The following is a 17,097-nucleotide window of genomic DNA, read 5'->3' on the forward strand; positions in this document are numbered from 1 at the left end:
TAATTTCTTATTTTGTAAAAATATATTGTTTTTGTAATAAGTATAAAAAAATATATATATATTTTTAAGATTTTGTCTATAATAAGTATTTTTATTTTTAGATTTTAAAATATAAGTTTATTTTAATAAATATTTTCTTTATATATATTTTGTAAATTAAACTCAAAAAAATAAAAAATAAAAAATAAAAATTGTAATCGGGCAGAGTACTGTAGCAGCCCAAAACCATTTCTGGATCCGCAGGCCATGCGACCGCATGGAAAAATAACCTACACTCCATGCGATCGTATGTAGTGACTTGACAGCTCTGATCCTTAAACTGGTACGATTAGGGTTACGTTTATAATTATTATTATTATTTAATTACCTAATTAGTGTTTTAATTTAATATATTTAGTTTAGTTTAATTATAATTTGTTATTATTAGTTTTAATTAGTTTTATAAATTAATACTTTTATAAAATAAAAATATAAAAATAATATTTTTATAAAAATAAGTAATTTTATCATTTCTTGTTTCTTTTTATAAGTTGTATATTTTAATCATATAATTCGTAATTTGTATATTTATCGTTCGTAATTAGTTTTAAACTTAGTTTTTGCCGTAGAAACTTTTATATTTCTGGATTTTTAGGCTTTGCCGTAAAATCCCTTAAGTGCTTTTTCTTTAGATTAAGATTTAGATGCTTTAGAATTTTACGACGTCACTTATCGCTTTAATATTTAATAGATTTTAGTGCCTATTAAGTTATTGCCGTTTTGGATATAGAATTCCTTTTAAGCTTTAATTCCTTTAGACGTAACTTTTAATATTTAGTTTTTAGACTTTTAAGTTTCGACGCTTTACTTTCTTATTATTGTTTTTCAACTTTTATTTTTTGACGTTTTTCGACGCGCGCTTATTCTTTCTCATTTCTACGCTCTAGTTTTTAGGACATAGAATTTTCTTTATTTTCTTTAAATTTCGACGAAAAAATTATTTTAAGCGGTTAAATTGATAGACATCCAAAATTTTCTGCTTCGTAGTAATAGTTGGATTTGTTAGTGGCTGAGTTGTGGATTTTCCGACTTAAAGGATCCTGGCTCCCTGCTGCATCTTTTGGCTATTTGAAACGTGGGCAAAAGTAGAAAAGTCTATTAATTTAATAACTTATATAATTTTTATTTTTATAACTAATAAGATATTCAGTGAATGCACCGAGGCAAACGTTCACCACCTTTCATACGTTCACCACCTGTAACTCGATTAAGACATCTAGCTAATATTGTCACCGTTGATTTTTCTTTAGTATCATCATCTAGTCGAACAAGTACTCCGACTCAAATTTCCGATAATCCATTTTTTGAACCCGACCTCACAATTGAGAACCCGGAGGATATTGAAGGACAATTTCAAGATCCTGAACCACTAATCGTTCCTCCTGAACCACAAACCATTAAATCAGAATCTTCTAGTGATTCGGATTCAACAAATTCAATTATGGAAGTAACTGAACCTCTAAGTATGGAAGATCGAATGAGAGCCACACGCACGGGCCAAGTTCACACCATTATTAAGCCAGATGTTAATGCGCCAGATTATTAAATCAAAGGAAAAATTCTACACATGGTAACTAATTAATGCCAATATAGTGTTACACCAAAAGAAGATCCAAACGAACATCTTCAAACCTTTAATAGGATCTATACTCTATTCAAAATTAGAGAAGTTGAGGATGAACAGATTTATCTCATGTTGTTTCCCTGGACTTTAAAGCGAGAAGCCAAAGATTGGTTAGAATCGTTACCTGAAGGAGTGATTGATACATGGGATGTTTTAGTTGAGAAATTTCTTAAAAGATTCTTTCCGGCATCTAAAGTCGTAAGACTTCAAGGAGAAATTGTTACGTTCGCGCAAAAGCCAAATGAAACATTATATGAGGCGTGGACAAGATTCGGAAAGTTCTTTAGAGGATGTTCTCAGCACGGTTTAGACACTTATCAAATAGTACAAATATTCTACCAAGGTGTCGACGTTGCTACACGAAAAGACATCGACACAGCAGCTGGTGGTTCCATTATGAAGAAAACCACAACCGAAGCTCACAAAATCATTGATAACACAGCATCCCACTCACATGAGTGGCACCAAGAAAAAGATATTTTTCGTTCATCTAAAGCAGCTAGAGTCGATTCTAGCCAGGACTTTGATTTCGTTTCCGCAAAAATAGATGCTTTCGAGAGACGAATGGAAAATATGACTAAAGATATTCATGCAATATGAATCAGTTGTAAGCAATGTGGTGGACCACACCTAACGAAAGATTGTCACATTGAGCAAACGATGGAACAACGTGAGAATGTTTCCTACATGAACCAAAGGCCGGGAAATAATTATCAAAATAATTATCAACCGCCAAGGCCAAACTTCAATCGAAATCAAAACATTCTTTACAATTCAAATGGTCCCAACAATAACTCGTACAACCAACAAGGTCCGAATAACCAACCAACTCAAAACAACACTTTCAATCAACAAAGACCTAACTTATATAAATCACCACAACAAACCGAAGAGAAAAAGCCAAATCTGGAAGAAATGATGGCAAAGCTAATGGAATCTCAAACACAATTTATTACATCTCAAACCCAAACAAACGAGAGGTTTGATCAGTAATTAAGAACTCAACAAGCTTCCATTTTGAATCTAGAAAAATACGTAGGTACTCTTGCTAGCATGATGAGTGAGAGGGAACAAGGAAAGCTACCGAGTAATACTGAAGTAAATCCTCGTAATGAGAATGTTAATATGGTGTCAACAAATTCTGAAAAACCAGCATCAGAAGATGGGAAGGTTTTAGATGTGAGTAACAATGAAGAAGTTATACCATCACTACCACCCGAGTATGTAAAACCAGTGGTGGCACTGATAATGCTAAATACGAACATATATTTCATAGCATTATCCCTCAAGAAAGACAAGCTTTTAGTTGCAATTGTTCTATTTACAAGTGATATTCGTTTAAATAATAAAATGTGAAGACAAAAGACAGATTCGACGAATTGAAGACGCAAACGACCAAAAAGCACAAAAGTACAAAGTACAATCAAAGTGGTTCAAATTATTGATGAGAAACATCTCAAAATTACAAGAATACAAGACGCGAAACGTAAAATACAAGATATTAAATTATACGCAAGGACGTTGGAAAATCCGGAACCGGGACCGAAGTCAAATTTCAACGCGCAATGCAACGGAGCAAAAATTACAAGTCAACTATGCACATAAATATAATATAATATATAAATAATTCTTAAAAATTATATATATATTATATATATTTATAAAACCGTCGGCAAGAAGCAAACAAACTTGTGTGAGCTGGAAAAGCAGGCCATGCGATCGCATGGCCTGGAAGTGCAATTTCCATGCGATCGCATGGGTCACTTTTTCTGGCCACACCCCTATAAAAAGCAGTTTGGTGATAGAACAATTACACATCTTTATCTATCTCTCTCTCAAACGTATATATATATATATATATATATATATATATATATATATATATATATATATATATATATATATATATATATATATATATATATATATATATATATATATATTATAATTTTAATTTTAATTTAAATTTTAATTTTAATAATAAGGGTATGTTAGCGAATGTTGTAAGGGTGTAAGTCGAAATTCTGTCCGTGTAACGCTACGCTATTTTTAATCATTGTAACTTATGTTCAACCTTTTTTAATTAATGTCTCGTAGCTAAGTTATTATTATGCTTATTTAAGCCAAAGTAATCGTGATGTTGGGCTAAAATTTTAAGACGGGGTAATTGGACTTTGTACCATAATTGGGGTTTGAACAAAAGAACGACACTTGTGAAAATTAGACTATGGGCTATTAATGGGCTTTATATTTGTTTAATTAAATGATAGTTTGTTAATTTAATATAAAAATTTACAATTGGACGTACCTATAAATAACCATATACACTCTATTGGACACGATGGGAGGGATATTTATAAGTACTAATAATCGTTCATTTAACCGGACACGGGAATGGATTAATAGTTAATGGACTTATTAAAACAGGGGTGAATTATGTACAAGGACACTTGGCGTAATTATAGTATAAGTCCCCAATTAGTTGGAATATTTGACTTCGAATATAAGGATAATTTGACGAGGACACTCGCACTTTATATTTATGACTGATGGACCGTTATGGACAAAAACCAGACGGACATATTGAATAATCCAGGACAAAGGACAATTAACCCATGGTAATAAACTAAAATCAACACGTCAAACATCATGATTACGGAAGTTTAAATAAGCATAATTCCTTTATTTCATATTTAATTGCACTTTTAATTATCGCACTTTTATTTACTATCATTTTATTTAAATGCACTTTTAATTATCGTACTTTTTAATTATCGCAATTTTATTTATCGTCATTTTATTTATCGCATTTTTATTTATCGCAATTTCATTATCGTTATTTACTTTACGCTTAAAATTAAGTTATATTTATTTTTAATATTTTACATTAGGTTTTAACTGCGACTTAAATTTTAAAATCGACAAACCGGTCATTAAACGGTAAAAACCCCCTTTTATAATAATAATACTACTTATATATATTTATATTTTTACAAATATAGTTTTTAAAAATATAGCGTTAAACTTGGCTAAGATCCCTGTGGAACGAATCGGACTTACTAAAAACTACACTACTGTAGGATTAGGTACACTGCCTATAAGTGTTGTAGCAAGGTTTAGGTACATCCATTCTATAAATAAATAAATATCTTGTGTAAAATTGTATTGTATTTAATAGTATTTTGTAGTAAAAAAACAACTATTTTGTATACACCTCGTATAACATCAAGTATTTTTGGCGCCGCTGCCGGGGAACTTGCTTAAACGCCGGAAGCGAAACGCTATATATATATATATAAAAAAAGGATTTTTAATTTACTTTTGTAACAATACGTTTTAATTTTAAAAAAAATAATAATACAAAAATATAAAAAGAAAAACAAAATATATATATATATTTAAGAATTGTTCAAAATATATAAATTATAAAGTATTTTTATTTTTAGTTTGTAAAAATATAAGTTTTTATTTCATTTATATAAATATTTTATATAATTATTAAAACAGAAAAAAAAATATAAAAGTATACGGGCCACTACACTGTAGCAGCCCAACTTCTGGCCTGCTATCTTAAGCCATGCGACCGCATGGTATTACAACGGTCAGCTCATGTGATCGTATGAGCTGATTTGACACGCCTGGTACCTGGTACGACCAGTTTAGGGTTAGATTAATTTAATTATTATTATTAATTAATAACCCTAATTAGGTTTAGTATATTTTAATATTTAGTTTAGTTTTATTTATTTTATAATATTTAGTTATAATTAGTTTTAATAATTACAAAATTAATACTTTTATAAAATAAATAATATAAAAATAATATTTTTATAAAAATTAGTAATTTTATCAATTTTTGTCTCTTTTTATAAATTGTATATTTTTATGATTTAGTACGTAATTTGTATTCTTATCGCTCGTAATTAGTTTTAAAATATAGTATTTGCCGTAGTTATTTTTATTTCTAGATTTTTAGGCTTTGCTGTAAAATCCCTTAAGTGCTTTTTCTTTAGACTAAGATTTAAGTGCTTTAGAATTTTGAGACGCCGTTTTATAAATTTTAGTACTTTTTAAGTTATTGCCATTTTGGATATAGAATTCCTTTTAAGCTTTAATACCTTTAGACGCAAGTTTTTATATTTAGTTTTTAGACTTTTAAGTTTCGACGCTTTATTTTCTTTTTATTATTTTTCGACGCTTATTTTCTTATTTTTATTTTTCAATGTTTTTCGACGCACTTTTCTTTTTCATCGCCGCTCTAGATTTTTAGGACATAGAATTTTCTATTTCTTCTCTAAAATTTCTTTAAATTTCAACGAAAAATTATTTTAAGTGGTTAAATTGATAGACATCCAAAATTTTCTGCTTCGTAGTAATAGTTGGATTTGTTAGTGGCTGAGTTGTGAGCTTCCGATTTAAAGGGTTCTGGCTCCCTGCTACATCTTTTGGCTATTCGAAACGTGGACAAAAGCAGAAAAGTCTATTAATTTGATAAATTATATAATTTTTATCTTTTATAACTAATAGGATATTCAGTGAATGCACCGAGCAAAACGTTCACCACCTTTTATACGTTCACCACCTGTAACTCGATCAAGACATCTAGCCAATATTGTCGTCGTTGATTTTTCTTTAGAATCGTCATCCAATCGACCAAGTACTCCAATTCAAATTTTTGATAATCCATTTTTTGAACCCGACCTCACAATTGAGAATTCGGAGGATATTCAGGGACAATTCAGAGATCCTGAACCACTAATCTTTCCTCCGGAACCACCAATCATTCAAACAGAGATTGTCGAGGAATAACCCATTAAATCAGAATCCTCTAGTGATTCAGATTCAACAAATTCAATCATGGAAAATCTGGAACCTCTAAGTATGGAAGACCGAATGCGAGCTAAACGCACTGGCCAAGGTCACGCAATTACTCAACCAGACATTAATGCGCCAGATTATGAAATAAAAGGACAAATCCTACACATGGTAACTAATCAAAGCCAATTTAGTGGTGCACCGTAGGAAGATCAAAATGAACATCTTCGTACCTTTAACAGGATTTGTACTTTATTCAAAATAAGATAAGTGGAGGATGAACAGATATATCTCATGTTATTTCTATGGACTTTAAAGGGAGAAGCCAAAGATTGGTTAGAATCGTTACCTGAAGGGGCGATTGATACATGGGATGTTTTAGTTGAAAAATTTCTTAAACAATTCTTTCCGCATCTAAAGCTTTAAGACTTCAAGGAGAAATAGTTACGTTCACACAAAAGCCAAATGAAACTCTATATGAAGCGTGGAAAAGATTTGGAAAGTTATTGAAAGGATGTCCACAACATGGTTTAGACACTTGTCAAATAGTACAAATATTCTACCAAGGATGTGACATCACTACAAGAAAAGACATCGATATAGCAGCTGGTGGTTCCATTATGAAGAAAACCGCAACTGACGCTTACAAAATTATTGATAACACTACTTCCCACTCACATGAGTGGCATCAAGAAAAAGATATCGTTAGATCATCTAAAGCAGCTAGAGCTGATTCTAGCCATGACTTTGATTCCATTTCTGCAAAGATAGATGCTGTCGAGAGACGAATGGAAAAGATGACTAAAGATATCCACTCAATACGAATTAGTTGTGAGCAGTGTGGAGGACCACATTTAACAAAAGATTGTCTCAGTATTGAACCAACAATGGAACAAAGAGAGAATGTTTCATACATGAACCAAAGGCCTGGAAATAATTATCAAAATAAATATCAACCGCCAAGACCGATCTACAATCAAAACCAAAATTATAACCGAAATGTTCCACACAACAACCAACAAGGTCCTAGCAATTAACAAGTATCCAATGATACTTACAATCAGCAAAGACCTATTTTTCAAAATAAACCACCACAAACCGATGATAAAAAGCCAAATTTAGAAGATATGATGTCGAAGCTAGTTGAATCTCAAACGCAGTTTTTCACATCTCAGAAACAAACCAATGAACAAAATGCTCAAGCATTTAGAAATCAACAAGCTTCTATTCAAAATCTGGAACAAGAAGTAAGTAACCTAGCAAGGTTAATAGGTGAAAGGAAACCGGGAAGTCTACCTAGTGATACAGATGCTAACCCCTGAAATGAAACAGCTAAAGCCATTACCACAAGAAGTGGTATTACACTTAAACCACCTGAAATGCCTGTAATCTCTGATGAAGCTATTCCTACTCCACAAGAACCACAACCTGAGCAAGATAAGGAAACAGAACCGGTAGTTGAGAAGGTTAATGAAAAAAACACAGTTAAGGCTAAACCTTATGTTAAACCATACCAACCACCACTTCCTTACCCGAGTAAAATGAGAAAAGAAAGACTTGAAGCCGAGCAATCCAAATTTTTAGATATGTTTAAACAAATAAATGTAAATCTTCCTTTCATTGATGTGATATCAGGAATGCCTAGATATGCTAAATTCTTGAAAGATCTAATCACAAATAGAAAGAAAATGGAAGAACTCTCGGCTGTTACTATGAATGCTAATTGTTCTGCAGTACTGTTGAATAAGATACCAGAAAAATTATCAGAGCCAGGAAGTTTCACAATTCCATATTTTCTGGGTAGTCTTAGTTCAATAGAAGCATTGGCAGACTTAGGTGCTAGTATAAATTTAATGCCATATTCACTATACGCTAAACTAGACCTTGGAGAATTGAAACCAACACGAATAAGCATACAACTAGCCGATCGATCAGTAAAATATCCTAGAGGGATAATGGAGAAAATGCTAGTTAAAGTTGGTACTTTAGTATTTCCAGTAGATTTTGTTATTCTAGACATGGAAGAAGATTCTCGAGTTCCTCTCATATTAGGAAGACCATTCTTAAACATGGCTAAAGCAATAATAGACGTGTTTGGTAAGAAACTGACCCTAAGTATAGAAGACGAGAGTGTTACCTTTTCAGTTGATAGAGTCATGCAACAACCGCAATCTACAGATGATACATGTTATTATATTCAAACTATAGATTCACATGCAGAATTGTTAGAAGAATTTCCAGAATTACAAGGAACAGGAAAATGTTCCTTAGGAGAAGGAACTGAACCAATTGAAGAAGCTAAAATGTTAGCTACACTTATAGCTAATGGATATGAACCAACAACAGAAGAAATTCAAATGCTAAAATGTGACGACCCGGGAATTTTCGACCAAATTTAAACTAAGTCTTTATATAATCTCGACACGATAAGCAAAGTCTGTAAAGTTGAGTCTCAAAACTTGTGAACTATTTTTATGAATTCAATTTGACTTTCGACTACTCCCGACGATTCACGAATCTATAAACGTAAATAGAAATGTACATATAATTAACTACACATATAAATAATCATATATTGTAAAATAAATATAACAGAGAACTAATAAGTGATTTAATTATTATGGAAGATAAATTAAAATAACTAAAATTTGTTACTAAATGATTTCAAACATAAATCGTCAACGATTAATAATGTATTAAGTGTATAATGTTATACTTTGAGTTTAAATTGTTTTGATGTATATAATTAATACATTTATCTAAGTATTGAATCTGGATACATAAAACATAATTATATATAGTAATTTGAATATATATATATATATATATATATATATGATACATAAACATGATAATTATTGTTAGTACTAATATTAAGATTTGTATTTTTTTTCTAAAATAAAATATATATAAGATCTAAGTTGTATCATTATTATTAATGTTATTAATATTATTATAACTAGTATTATTATTTGTATCATTAATAAGATTATTATTATCATTATTATTAATTAAATTTATTAAAATCTGCATTATTGTTAATATTAATATTATTTACTATCTATTATTACTAGAATTTTTACTAATAATTCTATTATTAATAATATTAACATAAATATACTTGTAATTACCATATTATGAATCAATTACATATAAACAGATTTATACATACAAGTTTATATAAATATGTATATATATATATATATATATATACAAAATACCACCGTATATATATTTATAAATGTTTAAACAGATATATGGATATATATAAATAACTAATGTAAATAAATATGCGTAATTGATATATCAAAATCAATTTGTTATATGTTTCTGTCCAACTGTGCTGCTCGTGACCCCCTATCTACAAACAAGCAGTTGAATTCTATTACTGGAACGTCCACATGGTGAGTTATTATCTCTGCAAGTCAAAAACAGAAAGCTCAGATGGAATTGGGAGCACAACATTTTTTGTTTTGTTTATCTGTACGCTTATATTTTTTTTTTCTCTTAATTCAATTTCGAACCAAATAGCAAAATCCTTAAATGTTGTTTCGTTAGGAATCTCTTACTCAATCTATATGAAAAATCTCAACTTCCAATCCTTCAAAACGAGTTCTAATTTTGGAAGTCAAACTAAATTTTCAAAAGTCAACAATTATGTTCATCGTAAAAATTCGAACGTGCCGTGACGTTTCTGTTGAAATTGATCATTCATATAGTTTCTATAAACGGTTCATAGCATATTTTGTGTTATAAGTTTTATCTAAATCGACCTACAAATCGAAATCATCAAAAAAAATTTTGGTTTATCTTCGACGAGCAGAAGTAGTGGTCTTCTTTTTTTTTTTTCAAGCCAAAAACCCTCAATTAATTGTTTACGTTTTGGATATTAAATCCTAAAATGGAATTGGTAAGTGTTATTAAGATTACTATGATGATTTGGGTCATTTGAACCTGTGAAGAAGAAGGAGGGGAAAAGAAGTCTGAAAGAAAGATGGATTAAATATTATTGAGTTCCTTACTTAATCAGAAAAACAGAATAGCGTGATTGGTTTGATGTGTTTGTGAGTATTCGAGAGGTCATGGGTTCGATCCCGGGCGAGGGCAGCTGTATTTTTTTTGGGACTCTTTCATTGTGAGGTAGTCTCCTTATTAATATTGATGATGATTATTATTATTATTATTATTATTATTATTATTATTATTATTATTATTATTATTATTATTATTATTATTATTATTATTATTATTATTATTATTATTATTATTATTATTATTATTGTGATTCTTATTATTATTGTTATTGTAAGTATTATAATTATTATTAGTATAGTAATTATTATTATTAGTATTAATATCACAATCATAATTATGAAGTATTACTGATGTTATTATTATTATCATTAAAGGTTATGAATATTATGATTATCATTAATAAAAGTATTTTATTAAGATTGCCATCAATAATAAGATTGTTATAAATATTATTATCAAAATAAGTATTATTTTGGAGTAATAGGATTATTAATGTCATCTTTATTAATATTACAAACTACCTTTTTAAAACAGATAAATATTTTATACATAAAATATACTTATTGTATATACTAAAATTATATTATAATTTCGCATAAATATATATATTAAACCTATTAATATTAGTTACATAAATATATACAAATAACAAAAACTATCGATTTTTAAATATAACATCTAAACATGTACGTACATAAAAATAGATATATTAATATAACTATATGAAGATTAACCATTTTAAATATATATATATATATATATATATATATATATATATATATATATATATATATATATATATATATATATATATATATATATATATATATATATATATATATATACATAAACTAAATATACAAATTAAAGATATAATAAATAAATTCGTTCAGTTACGATTACATGTTTTGATATATATATACGAATGGTATAGGTTCGTGAATCCGAGGCCAACCCTGCATTGTTCAAAGTCGTCATATGTATTTTTACTACAAAATACAGTATTGTGAGTTTCATTTGCTCCCCTTTTAAAAGCTTTTGCAATATATATTTTTGGGACTGAGAATACATGCGTTGCTTTTATAAATGTTTTATGAAATAGACACAAGTACTTAAAATTACATTCTATGGTTGGATTATTAACCGAATATCGCCCTTCAAGTCTGGTAACCTAAGAATTTAGGGAAATGGCCCCTGATTGACGCGAATCCTAAAGATAGATCTATGGACCTTGACAAGTCCCATTCGGGGTACGAATGCTTTAGTACTTTGAGATTATTATACAGACGAGAGGTTCTGTTTTGGGGATATTCTATGCATTAAGTTAACGTCGGTTACCAGGTGTTCAATCCATTTGAATGATTTTTTTTGTCTCTATGTATGGGACGTATATTTATGTGAAATGAAAATCTTGTGGTCTATTAAAATGATGGAAATGATTATTTATGTTAAACTAATGAACTCACCAACCTTTTGGTTGACACTTTAAAGCATGTTTATTCTCAGGTATTAAAGAAATCTTCCGCTGTGCATTTGCTCATTTTAGAGATATTACTGGAGTCATTCATGGCATATTTCAAAAGACGTTACATTCAAATCGTCGAGTTCATCAAGATTATTATTAAGTCAACTTTAGTTGGATATATTATGAAATGGTATGCATGCCTGTCAACTTTCGATGTAATGAAAGTTTGTCTTTTCAAAAATGAATGCAATGTTTGTAAAATGTATCATATAGAGGTCAAATACCTCGCGATGTAATCAACTATTGTGACTCATTTATAATCGATATGGACTTCGTCCGGATGGATTAGGACGGGTCGTTAGATAAAAGAAGAAGACAGATATCGATATAAATCATCGAGAGAAGAACCACCAACATTAGAGTTAAAGCCACTTCCAAACCATTTGGAATATGCTTATTTACATGGTGAATCTGAATTACCTGTAATAATATCGTCTTCTCTTACGAAAAATGAAAAATCTCGACTCATTACTGTGCTAAAAGCTCATAAACCAGCTATTGCATGGAAGATTCATGATATTAAAGGAATAAGTCCTTCATATTGCACACATAAAATCCTTATGGAAGAAGGTCATAAAACGTATGTGCAACGTCAACGAAGACTAAATCCTAATATGCAAGATGTTGTTAAGAAAGAAATTATTAAACTGCTAGATGCAGGTTTAATTTATCCAATCTCTGATAGTCCATGGGTAAGCTCAGTTCAATGTGTACCTAAGAAGGGTGGCATGACTGTCATCACAAATGAGAAAAATGAGCTTATTCCTACTAGGACTGTAACAGGATGGCGTGTTTGTATTGATTATAGAAAATTAAATGACGCCACTAGAAAAGATCACTTTCCCTTACCTTTCATTGATCAAATGTTGGAAAGATTAGCCGAAAATAGTTACTATTGTTTTCTTGATGGTTTTTCCGGATACTTTCAAATTCCAATAGCACCCGAGGACCAAGAGAAAACCACATTCACGTGCCCTTATGGTACTTTTGCTTACAAACGCATGCCATTTGGACTTTGCAACGCCCCCGCAACCTTTCAAAGGTGCATGATGGCGATTTTTCACGACATGATAGAAGAATGCATGGAAGTTTTCATGGATGACTTTTCAGTCTTCGGTGATACTTTTGAAACATGTCTAGTTAATCTTGAACGAATGATTATTAGATGCGAACAATCAAATCTAGTACTTAATTGGGAGAAATGCCATTTCATGGTTAAAGAAGGCATCGTTCTTGGTCATAAAATTTCAAAGGAAGGAATTGAAGTGGATAGAGTTAAAGTAGATGTAATTGCTAAACTTTCACATCTCAACAATGTTAGAGGAGTTAGGAGTTTTCTAGGGCATGCCGGTTTTTACCGACGTTTCATAAAAGATTTTTCTAAATTTGCCACTCCTATGAATAAACTCCTAGAAAAGGATGCTCCATTCATCTTTTCAGATGAATGCATCAAATCGTTTAATATTCTTAAAGAAAAACTCACTAATGCGCCGATCATGATAACTCCAAATTGGAATCTACCGTTTGAACTTATGTGCGATGCAAGTGATTTTACAATGGGAGCCGTTTTAGGACAAAGGATTGAAAAACGATTTCAACCTATTTATTACGCTAGTAAGACGTTACAAGGAGCACAAACGAATTACGCAACTACTGAAAAAGAACTCCTTGCTATTGTCTTTGCTTTTGACAAATTTCGTTCATATCGTTCTAGCTAAAACGGTGGTCTATACCGACTATTCTGCTCTTAGATACCTATTTTCGAAACAAGATGCCAAACCAAGATTAATCCGTTGGATCTTACTCTTACAAGAGTTCGATATTAAAATTCGAGATAAAAAGGGAGCAGAAAATCTCGCCGCTGATCATCTTTCTCGTCTTGAAAATCCCGAATTAGAAGTTCTGAATGAATCGGCTATACAAGATAACTTTCCTGACAAATATCTATTGAAGATAGATTATAGTGAAATTCCATGGATTGCAGACAATGCAAACTATTTAGTATGTGGATTCCTTGAAAAAGGGTTGTCGTACCAAAAACGAAAGAAATTCTTTAGTGATATAAAACACTCTTTCTGGGAAGATCCACATTTGTTTAAAAGTTGTCCCGATAGAATAATACGCCGATGCGTATTCGGAGATGAAGCTAGTCAAATCTTAAACCATTGTCATACAGGACCAACAGGAGGGCATTATGGGCCTCAACTCACAGCAAGAAAAGTTTACGATGCTGGATTCTATTGGCCTACAATTTTCAAAGATGCACACCTTCTTTGCAAATCCTGTGATGCTTGTCAAAGGGTAGTAAAAATAAGTCAACGTGATGAAATGCCACAAAATGTCATTCAAGTATGTGAAGTATTTGACATTTGGGGTATCGACTTTATGGGTCCATTTCTAAAATCTCATAATAATCTCTACATTCTCGTTGCTATTGATTATGTATCTAAATGGGCGGAAGCACAAGCTCTCCCAACTAATGATGCACGAGTTGTAGTCAAATTTTTAAAACGTCTTTTTGCAAGGTTTGGAACACCGAAAGCTTTAATACGTGATCGGGGTACTCATTTTTGTAATAATCAACTTGAGAAAGTTCTCAAAAGATATGGAGTAATTCATAAAATCTCAACCGCGTATCATCCACAAACAAGTGGACAAGTTGAAAATACCAACCGAGCATTAAAACGCATTCTAGAGAAAACCGTAGGATCAAATCCGAAGGAATGGTCCATTAAATTGGAGGATGCACTCTGGGCTTTTAGAACAGCCTACAAAACTCCAATTGGAACCACACTTTTTAAACTCGTTTACGGAAAAGCATGTCATCTTCCAGTAGAAATTGAGCACAAAGCATTTTGGGCTTTGAAGACATGTAATCTTGATTTACATGAAGCCGGACGTCTACGGTTAAGTCAGCTAAACGAATTAGAAGAATTAAGACATGAAGCATACGAAAATTCGTTGATCTATAAAGAAAGAACAAAGAAATGGCATGATAAAAGAATCAGAAGTTCAAAAGAATTTAAAGAAGGAGACAGAGTTCTTCTTTTCAATTCACGATTCAAGCTATTTCCTGGAAAATTGAAATCAAGATGGTCTGGACCATTCATAGTCAAAAGAGTTTTCCCGTATGGAACAGTAGAGTTAATAAATTCAAATAGGGTTGAATTTAAAGTTAATGGTCACAGAGTTAAACATTACATAGATAATCTAATGGAAGTTGAAGATGAAGTTAATCACAATTTCGACACCACAGCTAACTAAGTGTGGGAAGGTTCGAATCTTTTTAGGGTAATATATATTTCTGTTAGAGTTAGATATTCTGTTTTCGTGTAGTTTCCGAGAATGGAATCCGAATGGTCTTTCCCTAGCAGACCCTAAAGAACTAGTCTTCTCCTCCCATTCTGAATTTTTATTTTTTTAGGTTTAACGAGATGAAGAATTCCTTTGATCTGAACCATGGTCTAATGCTACATGCTATGATTACTAAGCGTAATAATGACACACTTCCAAGTGAACTGGTATCATTCATAAGAGGCAAAATGGAAGGAGTAAGAAAAGAACTCAGAAAAGATCATCATAAGATACATTTTGGTAAAGGAAAATCAAAATCCGCAACAAAAAGAAGAGCACGACACCTTTAATTTTAATTTTAATTTTAATAATAAGGGTATGTTAGCGAATGTTGTAAGGGTGTAAGTCGAAATTCTGTCAGTGTAACGCTACGCTATTTTTAATCATTGTAAGTTATGTTCAACCTTTTTTAATTAATGTCTCGTAGCTAACTTATTATTATGCTTATTTAAGCCGAAGTAATCGTGATGTTGGGCTAAAATATTAAGACGGGGTAATTGGGCTTTGTACCATAATTGGGGTTTGAACAAAAGAACGACACTTGTGGAAATTAGACTATGGGCTATTAATGGGCTTTATATTTGTTTAATTAAATGATAGTTTGTTAATTTAATATAAAAATTTACAATTTGACGTACCTATAAATAACCATATACACTCGATCGGACACGATGAGCGGGATATTTATAAGTACTAATAATCGTTCATTTAACCGGACACGGGAATGGATTAATAGTTAATGGACTTATTAAAACAGGGGTGAATTATGTACAAGGACACTTGGCGTAATTATAGTATAAGTCCCCAATTAGTTGGAATATTTGACTTCGAATATAAGGATAATTTGACGAGGACACTCGCACTTTATATTTATGACTGATGGACTGTTATGGACAAAAACCAGACGGACATATTGAATAATCCAGGACAAAGGACAATTAACCCATGATAATAAACTAAAATCAACACGTCAAGCATCATGATTACGGAAGTTTAAATAAGCATAATTCCTTTATTTCATATTTAATTGCACTTTTAATTATTGCACTTTTATTTACTGTCATTTTATTTAAATGCACTTTTAATTATCGTACTTTTTAATTATCGCAATTTTATTTATCGTCATTTTATTTATCGCATTTTTATTTATCGCAATTTCATTATCGTTATTTACTTTACGCTTAAAATTAAGTTATATTTATTTTTACTATTTTACATTAGGTTTTAACTGCGACTTAAGTTTTAAAATCGACAAACCGGTCATTAAACTGTAAAAACCCCCTTTTATAATAATACTACTACTTATATATATTTATATTTTTACAAATATAGTTTTTAAAAATATAGCGTTAAACTTGGCTAAGATTCCTGTGGAACGAACCGGAGTTACTAAAAATTACACTACTGTACGATTAGGTACACTGCCTATAAGTGTTGTAGCAAGGTTTAGGTATATCCATTCTATAAATAAATAAATATCTTGTGTAAAATTGTATTGTATTTAATAGTATTTTGTAGTAAAAATACTACTATTTTGTACCCCTTCGCTTTAACATCAGGCACCATACAGACCACCCATCCCATTTTCAAGAAAATGAGTTGAGTATGAGCAAGTAATAGGTAATAAAGTTTGTGATACCTCTGGAAAGAAGAAGAAGAATAAGAAAGTGCAAGAAACAAAAACCGTAGAAGTAAACCCGGTGAA

The 17,097-nt window shown here is 30.8% G+C and overlaps 1 non-coding gene across 1 annotated transcript; it reads right to left on the bottom strand.

The window, feature by feature from the left end:
• Positions 1-6,903: 6,903 nt before the first annotated feature.
• On the bottom strand, positions 6,904-7,010 carry LOC139851079 (small nucleolar RNA R71). Its single transcript, XR_011760441.1, has one exon. It is a non-coding gene; the product is annotated as a small nucleolar RNA R71 (small nucleolar RNA).
• Positions 7,011-17,097: the final 10,087 nt, after the last annotated feature.

Source organism: Rutidosis leptorrhynchoides, chromosome 5 (assembly GCF_046630445.1).
Source record: "Rutidosis leptorrhynchoides isolate AG116_Rl617_1_P2 chromosome 5, CSIRO_AGI_Rlap_v1, whole genome shotgun sequence".
NCBI classification, from domain to species: domain Eukaryota; kingdom Viridiplantae; phylum Streptophyta; class Magnoliopsida; order Asterales; family Asteraceae; genus Rutidosis; species Rutidosis leptorrhynchoides.